The following is an 8627-nucleotide window of genomic DNA, read 5'->3' as shown; positions in this document are numbered from 1 at the left end:
AAAATTGATGACATTCAGTCAAGCATCCTTCATCCGGCTATTCAAGCTAACACCTTTGAAATCAAGCCGGGCACTATACAGATGGTGCAGAATTCTGTTTCTTTTGGAGGAGCGGCAACTGAAGACCCCAACATGCACATAAGGAATTTTGTCGAGATCTGCAGCACTTTTAAGTATAATGGCGTGACTGATGAGGCTATCAAGTTGAGGCTTTTCCCATTCTCACTGAGGGATAAGGCTAAAGACTGGTTACATTCTGAACCAGCTGGGTCAATCACTACGTGGCAAGATCTTGCGCAAAAGTTTCTGGTGAAGTTTTATCCAATGGCAAAGACTGCTGCTATGAGGAGTGCTCTCACTCAGTTTGCGCAGCAACCTACAGAATCTATGTGCGAGGCTTGGGAACGCTACAAGGAAATGTTGAGAAAATGTCCACATCATGGAATGCCGGATTGGATGGTAATCACTGGTTTTTATAATGGTTTGGGGGCTCAATCTCGGCCCATGCTCGATGCAGCAGCTGGAGGCGCCTTATGGGCTAAAAGCTATACTGAGGCGTACAATCTTATTGAGACGATGGCTGCAAATGAGCATCAAAACCCAACTCAGAGGATGACATCAGGCAAGGTAGCAGGTATTCTGGAAGTTGATGCAGCCACCACTATTGCAGCCCAGCTCCAAGCGCTATCAATGAAGGTTGATTCTTTGGCTACGTATGGAGTTAATCAAATAGCTATGGTTTGTGAGCTTTGTGCAGGTTCTCATGCTACGGATCAGTGTTCTCTTGTCAACGAATCTGTTCAGTATGTGAATAATTATCAGCGACAACAGCAGCCTGTGCCAGCGACCTATCATCCTAACAACAGAAATCATCCAAATTTCAGCTGGGGAAATAATCAGAATGCTATTCAGCCACCATATCAGCAAGGAGTGAGTAAACAGTTTAACCCACCTGGATTCCAGCAACCACAGCAGTATGCTACAAGACAATCATATCCTCAACAGGGAAGTGCAGCTGCACCTACTAGTGCTGATTTTGAGGAACTTAAGTTGTTGTGCAAGAGTCAGGCGGTTTCTATCAAGACCTTGGAAAATCAAATCGGTCAATTAGCCAATGCAGTGCTCAATCATCAACCTGGCACTCTTCCCAGTGACACGGAAGTACCAGGCAGGAAGGAAGCTAAAGAGCAAGTTAAGGCTATTACCTTAAGGTCTGGAAAAGTAGCTGATGCTGAAAAGGCAAAAGAAGTCGAAGCTGAAGTTCGAGATGAAGAATCTAAGCAAAGGGAGAAAGCGGCGGAACCAAGGAAGACTACTGTTGAACACACTCTGCCTGAGGCTAATACAGGGGAGAAACAGCTCTATCCTCCACCACCTTTTCCTAAGAGATTGTAGCAACAAAAGATGGATAGACAGTTCGGGAAGTTTCTGGAGGTGTTCAAGAAACTTCACATCAATATACCTTTCGCTGAGGCTCTGGAACAAATGCCTAGTTATGCGAAGTTTATGAAGACTATTCTTTCAAGGAAGGTGAAACTGGATGACCTTGAAACCGTTGCTCTCACGGAAGAATGCAGCGCGGTTCTACAACAAAAGTTACCACCAAAACTGAAAGATCCAGGAAGCTTCACCATTCCTTGCACCATTGGCAATCTAACTTTTGACAAGTGCCTTTGTGATTTGGGAGCAAGCATTAATCTGATGTCGTTGTCGATCTTTAAAAAGCTGGACCTACCTGATCCAAAACCCACATACATGTCGCTACAATTGGCGGACCGTTCCATTACTTACCCAAGGGGCATAGTTGAGGATGTGCTCGTCAAGGTGGATAAGCTCTTCTTTCCTGCTGATTTTGTTATTCTGGATTTTGAGGAAGATAAAAAGATTCCCATAATCTTGGGGAGGCCTTTCCTGGCAACTGGCCATACCTTGATAGATGTGCAAAAAGGAGAACTTACTATGCGGGTTCAAGATCAGGATGTGACCTTCAACGTATTTAAGGCAATAAAATTCCCTACAGAAGATGAGGAGTGCTTAAAAGTGGATGTGATTGATTCTGCGGTTACTTCGGAACTCGGTCACATGCTAATGTCTGATGCATTGGAAAAGGCCTTAGTGGGGGAATTTGACAGTGATGATGAAGATAGCAACGAGCAATTACAATATCTGAACGCTTCTCCCTGGAAGCGAAAGCTAGATATACTATTTGAATCTCTTGGTACTTCTGACCTCAAGAACGCTGAAGGGAAGCTCAAACCATCAATAGAGGAAGCGCCTAACTTAGAGCTCAAACCATTACCTAAACACTTGAGGTATGCCTTTTTAGGTGATTCATCTACGTTACCTGTTATTATTTCAGCTGACCTTTCAGGTAGTGAGGAAGACAAGCTCTTAAGGATTTTGAGAGAATTCAAATCGGCTATAGGATGGACTATAGCAGACATCAAGGGGATAAGTCCCTCATATTGTATGCATAAAATTCTGTTAGAGGAAGGTAGTAAGCCAACTGTGGAACAGCAGCGAAGACTGAACCCAATCATGAAGGAGGTGGTGAAGAAAGAAATTCTGAAATGGCTAGATGCAGGCATCATTTATCCTATTTCTGACAGCTCGTGGGTGAGCCCTGTACAATGTGTTCCTAAGAAGGGAGGTATCACTGTGGTCACAAATGAAAAGAATGAGCTCATCCCTACTCGAACAGTTACAGGATGGAGAGTATGCATGGATTATAGAAAATTGAACAAAGCCACAAGAAAGGATCACTTCCCTCTCCCATTCATTGATCAAATGCTTGACAGATTGGCGGGACATGAGTATTTTTGTCTTCTGGATGGGTATTCCAGGTATAATCAGATTTGTATTGCACCAGAGGATCAGGAAAAGACTACCTTCACTTGTCCATTTGGCACATTTGCTTTTCGTAGAGTTTCGTTTGGGTTATGTGGCGCCCCACCACCTTTCAGAGATGTATGATGGCTATATTCTCTGACATGATTGGAAATAACGTCGAAGTGTTCATGGATGACTTCTCCGTCTTTGGACACTCATATGATGAATGCTTGAATAATCTGCGCGCCGTACTCAAAAGATGCGTGGAAACTAATTTGGTGCTTAATTGGGAGAAATGTCATTTTATGGTGCGTGAAGGCATTATCCTTGGGCATAAGGTCTCTAGCAAAGGTCTGGAGGTGGACAAAGCCAAGGTGGGAGTCATTGAAAATCTTCCCCCACCTAATTCAGTGAAAGGAATCCGTAGTTTTCTCGGTCATGCGGGTTTTTATCGGCGATTCATCAAGGACTTTTCAAAGATATCTAAGCCGTTGTGTAATTTACTTGAGAAAGATGTGCCTTTTAAATTTGATGATGAATGTTTGGCAGCATTCGAGACTCTCAAGGAGAGTTTGATCACGGCGCCAGTTATTACAGCACCAGATTGGACAGAACCGTTTGAGATGATGTGTGATGCGAGTGACTATGCAGTAGGTGCAGTTCTAGGACAGCGCAAGAAAAATCTCTTCCATGTGGTCTACTATGCGAGTAAGACTTTAAATGGGGCCCAATTGAACTACACCACTACTGAGAAGGAGCTTTTGGCTATAGTCTTTGGCTTTGAGAAATTTCGATCTTATCTGTTTGGTACGAAAGTGACAGTATTCACTGATCATGCAGCTATTCGCTATCTGGTTTCTAAGAAGGATTCGAAGCCGAGACTCATTCGTTGGGTGCTTTTACTTCAGGAATTTGAGTTAGAGATCAAAGATAGAAAAGGTACCGAGAATCAAGTAGCTGACCATCTCTCTAGGTTGGAGAATCCCGATTCTACTTCACAAGATAGGACGTTAATCAATGAATCTTTTCCGGATGAGCAGTTGTTTGCAATTCAGGAGGAAGAACCATGGTTTGCAGATATTGTAAACTATCTTGTCAGTAGTATAATGCCTCCCAATTTGACATCCGCGCAAAAGAAGAAGTTTCTGCATGAGGTGAAGTGGTATATGTGGGATGAACCATATTTGTTTAGACAGGGAGCTGACCAGATCATCAGGAGATGTATCTCGTTCTGTGAGACGGAGGGGATATTACGAGACTGCCATTCCACAGTTTATGGTGGACACTATGGAGGTGAGAAAATGGCAGCTCGTATTCTGCAAGCAGGTTTTTTCTGGCCCACCTTGTTCAAGGATGCTCATCAGTTTATTTTAAGGTGTGATCGTTGCCAAAGAGTGGGAAATTTGTCAAGGAAGGATGAGATGCCATTAAATGTGATGCTTGAAGTCGAGGTCTTTGATGTATGGGGAATCGATTTCATGGGGCCTTTTATCTCGTCTTGCAATAATTAGTACATTTTACTGGCAGTCGATTATGTCTCAAAATGGGTCGAAGTTAAAGCTTTACCAACAAATGATGCAAAGGCAGTGCTAAATTTTCTTCATAAGCAAATTTTCACAAGGTTTGGAACACCTCGGGTAATCATAAGTGATGAAGGATCGCATTTTTGCAACCGTAAGTTCACTTCTATGATGCAGCGTTATAATGTGAATCATCGAGTAGCTACTGCCTATCATCCGCAAACAAATGGTCAAGCGGAAGTGTCTAACAGAGAGATAAAGCGCATTCTAGAGAAGGTTGTTTGTCCATCAAGGAAGGATTGGTCTTTAAAGCTCGATGAAGCTGTTTGGGCTTACAGAACAGCATACAAAACTCCACTTGGGATGTCACTATTTCAGTTGGTGTACGGTAAGGGATGTCATCTACCGGCGGAGCTTGAGCATAAGGCCTACTGGGCATTGAAGAAATTGAACCTGGATTTAGATGCAGCTGGTAAGAAAAGAATGCTTTAGCTTAATAAACTTGATGAATTCCGACTTCAAGCGTACGAGAATAACAAAATGTATAAGGAAAAGGTGAAAAGGTGGCACGATAGGAAGCTACATCCTAAGTTGTTTGTGCCAGGGCAACAAGTTCTGTTATTCAACTCTCGACTCCGACTTTTTCCTGGGAAGTTGAAATCAAGGTGGTCTGGACCTTTTATTGTCAAAACTGTGTTTCCACATGGAGCGGTGGAAATTTTTGAGAATGATTCGGACCAAGCATTCAAGGTTAACGGTCAGCGGTTGAAGCACTACTATGGGGACATGGCAAACCGAGAGGTGGTTAGTGCCATTTTGTTGACTACGTAAGAAAGGAACGGAACGTCAAGCTAATGACGAAAAAGAAGCGCTGCGTGGGAGGCCACCCATGAATTGTTGTTACAGGAACCCTTAGAAGTTAATAACCTATCCAAAAACACAAAAAAATCAGAAAACAGGGGCTAAAAAAAAAAAAATTCCAGAGACCCTCTGCGCGCCCGCGCAGCTATGCTGAGCGGCCGCGCAGCTTGCTGCGCGCCCGCGCAGAAATGCTGAGCGGCCGCGCAGGGGTCGAGTTCCAGAATTTTTTTTTACAGTTCAGAAAAAAAAAAACAAAAACACAAAAACCCATTACAGCCCATAAACCCACGAATTCTTTTCCCATTACCCCATGATTTTATCCCTCAACCCCACTCCTAATCTAATTTAACCTACTCCACACCCTATATATACATACACCTATCCTACATATCTCCCACTACTTCCTACACTTAAACCCTCTCATAAACATCAAAAATCAGTTCTTACACACTTTTATTCACAAATCAATGGCACCCAAGAGAGCACGCACTATTGACAGCAGCAGCACAGTTCCTACTGCTGATTCATCAAGGGGTACTGCTGCGAGGCCTCGGTTAACTGACAGAGCCGCGGAGGAGGAGTACACTAGGGTGTTGGGGAAGCCGATTCTGAAGGAGAGGGGGTTTTTACCATCAGGGAGGGATGGTGAGTTGTTGCCCATGATTGCAGAGAAGGGGTGGATAGCTTTTTGTGAGTCACCCGAAGCAGTACCGATGAGTGTTGTTCGCGAGTTCTACGCGAACGCGAAGGCTGAAAAGAATGGGTTTTCTGTAGTTCGGGGGCTGACGGTTGATTATCATCCTGCGGCGATTCGCTGAGTGATTGGACAGCGAGAGAGGAAGCCCGAGGAGGAGAACTGGAATGAAAAGACTGCTGAGGATTTTGACTTGGATTTGATTTGTGCGACTCTCTGTCGACCGGGCACAGTTTGGAACCGCAGTCCAGCCAATAATGAGTATCGTCACTTTCCGGCGATCGCCATGAACAGGTATGCCCGTGCATGGAACGCATTTATATGTGCTAATATTTTGCCTTCTTCACATGCACACGAGGTCACAGTTGAGAGAGCACAGTTGTTGTGGGGAATTCTGAATGAGAAATACTATGTGGACCTTGGTGAGTTTATCTACCAAGGAATTCTGAAGTTTTTGAGGGGAGCATATGAACATCCTTTATGCATCCACGGTTACAAAGCTATGCCGTGCAGTAGGAGTGAACTGGCCGGCTCATGAGCAGTTGCAGTTGCCAGTAGCTCCTATAGATTCTGGCACTCTGAATGGGATGCAGGAGTGGACCGGTGGTGAGCCTGAGGAGCATGGGCTGGGTTATCGTCTTCCAGGAGGGCGTCCAGCACGAGGTGCTACTATGGCCAGGCCAGGGCGTGGTGAGGCTAGTTCTTCGAGAGCTCAGGAGGGTGCTGGGATGGGTGATGCCCAGTATATGAGGCTTTCACGGCGGATGGATGCCATGTATGAGACGCAGAGCAGGTTTGCTCAGGAGCTCACCCTTGCGTTAGGGACTGCTTTTCGAGGCCTTGGAGCTGATATCCAGTGGCCAGTTTTTGGTGAGGACTCTGCATACCCGCCGCCTGATACTCCACCCACTGAGGGTGATGATGATGATGACTCCGAGTAGGTATACCCTGTGTTCCTTTCTACTACCTTCACTGGGGACAGTGAAGATTTTAAGTTTGGGGGTGGTAGTTAAGGAATATTTTGTGTGTGTCATATAGTTGCATATTCATGATAGTTAGTTCATATAGTTGCATAATTTTTGCCATATAGTTTTTTTTATACATAGCTTTATTTGTTGTCATATCATATAGCTCATGCATATACCATGATCCCTTTTGTAATGATTTATCGACTGAATTGTGATATTGATGCGAGTGTAGTGATAGCATTAAAGAGATATTAAGTTGTGTAGGTTGATATGCATGCTAGAAGCACTTGTATTGTCACTAAGTCTTAGAGAATGCTGAAGGACTAGATTGTTGTTATGATCTGATTATTTTCGAGGATAATCTATTTATTATGCTTAGAATTTGATAATAGGTTCTTAGTGGTAAAGGCATGAAAAAGAAAAAAAATGGAGTAAAAATGGAATTTGTTGCTAGTTGTGGCTAGGCGTCAAATGGCTAGTAGCCGGCTCGCATGTTATGCGAGTAGTCTAGGGTTGAGCAAGATGGAGCGAAACGCACTTGCTCAGAGTTAAAAAATAAAAAAAAAATAAAAAAAAAATAATTTGCGTAATTGATCAAGAGTGGGCTCTTTGGTATTCGAGTTATTAAGTTCTTAGGGGATTTTGTGCCTAGTGACCTAAGGCTTTTAGAGTCTGGGATCCGCTAACCTAACGCCCGTTACATGGATACCATTGTATAAGTCTTTTGTGGACCTCACTCACTGCACGGTCAAATAAGCATTTGCGTTGTAAATAAAAAGCACGATTCCGTAGTAAGCTCTAAAGTTCTTGTAGTGTTGTATATCACTTTGTGCCTAGAATTTTTATTCTTTGTATAATCGTAGGATTGCCTTGAGGAAAGTCTAGTCATAGTAATTGGTCTAGTTCCGAAGCATATCTGTTAAGCATTTGCACACACCACGTTTCTGGCGGTATGTCCGTTTGCATGAGTTTCTTGATCTTTAGTGTCTAACTGCATTCGTTGAGACGTGACAATTTGGTTGGTTAATTGTAGTAAGGGGGATCGTTGCATTTTCATATAGATTGCATTCATGCATATTTTTATTTGTTTTTGAGTCTGTGACGCTTGAGGACAAGCATCGATTTAAGTTTGGGGGTGTGATAAGTGGCATTTTATACCACTTAGAACGTCTTAAAATGGCTTAAATTGGTGTCTTGAAATCAAGTATTTTGTGTATTTGATGCGTTTTTCTAGTGTTTATGCATTTCAGGGTATTAGTTGCATTTCGGAGGAGGAATCATCAAGAATAAGCCTTGGCATGTGTTCACCATTGCGAGAGGAAAAGAACGGGCAGATTACGGCGAAGAAACGGAGCAAACCTGGAAATTTTCCAGTAGGGTCCTGCGCGCCCGCGCAGCAATGCTGAGCGGCCGCGCAGCAGCCTTGCGCGCCCGCGCAGAAATGCTGAGCGGCCGCGCAGGGTCGGGGAAAATAATATATTGTTTTAGACTTCTACTTCTGTTTGGCTTCCAACTTCTATGTAATCTGAGTTTTATGGGACTATTATATAAGTAGATTTGAGACGTTTTTCACAGAGTATTAAGAGGGGATTATGTTTTAGATTGTGTTTTGCAAGAAGCGAAGGAGATAAGGAAGAAGACCGATTTAGCACACAACAACGAAGAGGAAGCATATATTCTTGTGATTCTTGTTTCGTTGTATCGTTGGATGCTAGTTTTCTTGCTTTGACTTATTTACTCTTGTGACGTACTCTG

General features: G+C 43.4%; 1 non-coding gene across 1 annotated transcript; it reads right to left on the bottom strand.

Moving 5' to 3' along the window:
• Positions 1–339: 339 nt before the first annotated feature.
• On the bottom strand, positions 340–446 carry LOC141698912 (small nucleolar RNA R71). The gene has a single exon (XR_012565409.1). It is a non-coding gene; the product is annotated as a small nucleolar RNA R71 (small nucleolar RNA).
• Positions 447–8627: the final 8181 nt, after the last annotated feature.

The sequence above is a fragment of the Apium graveolens genome, chromosome 11, assembly GCF_009905375.1.
Source record: "Apium graveolens cultivar Ventura chromosome 11, ASM990537v1, whole genome shotgun sequence".
NCBI lineage: Eukaryota > Viridiplantae > Streptophyta > Magnoliopsida > Apiales > Apiaceae > Apium > Apium graveolens.
This window is presented reverse-complemented; position numbering and strand designations above follow the sequence as displayed.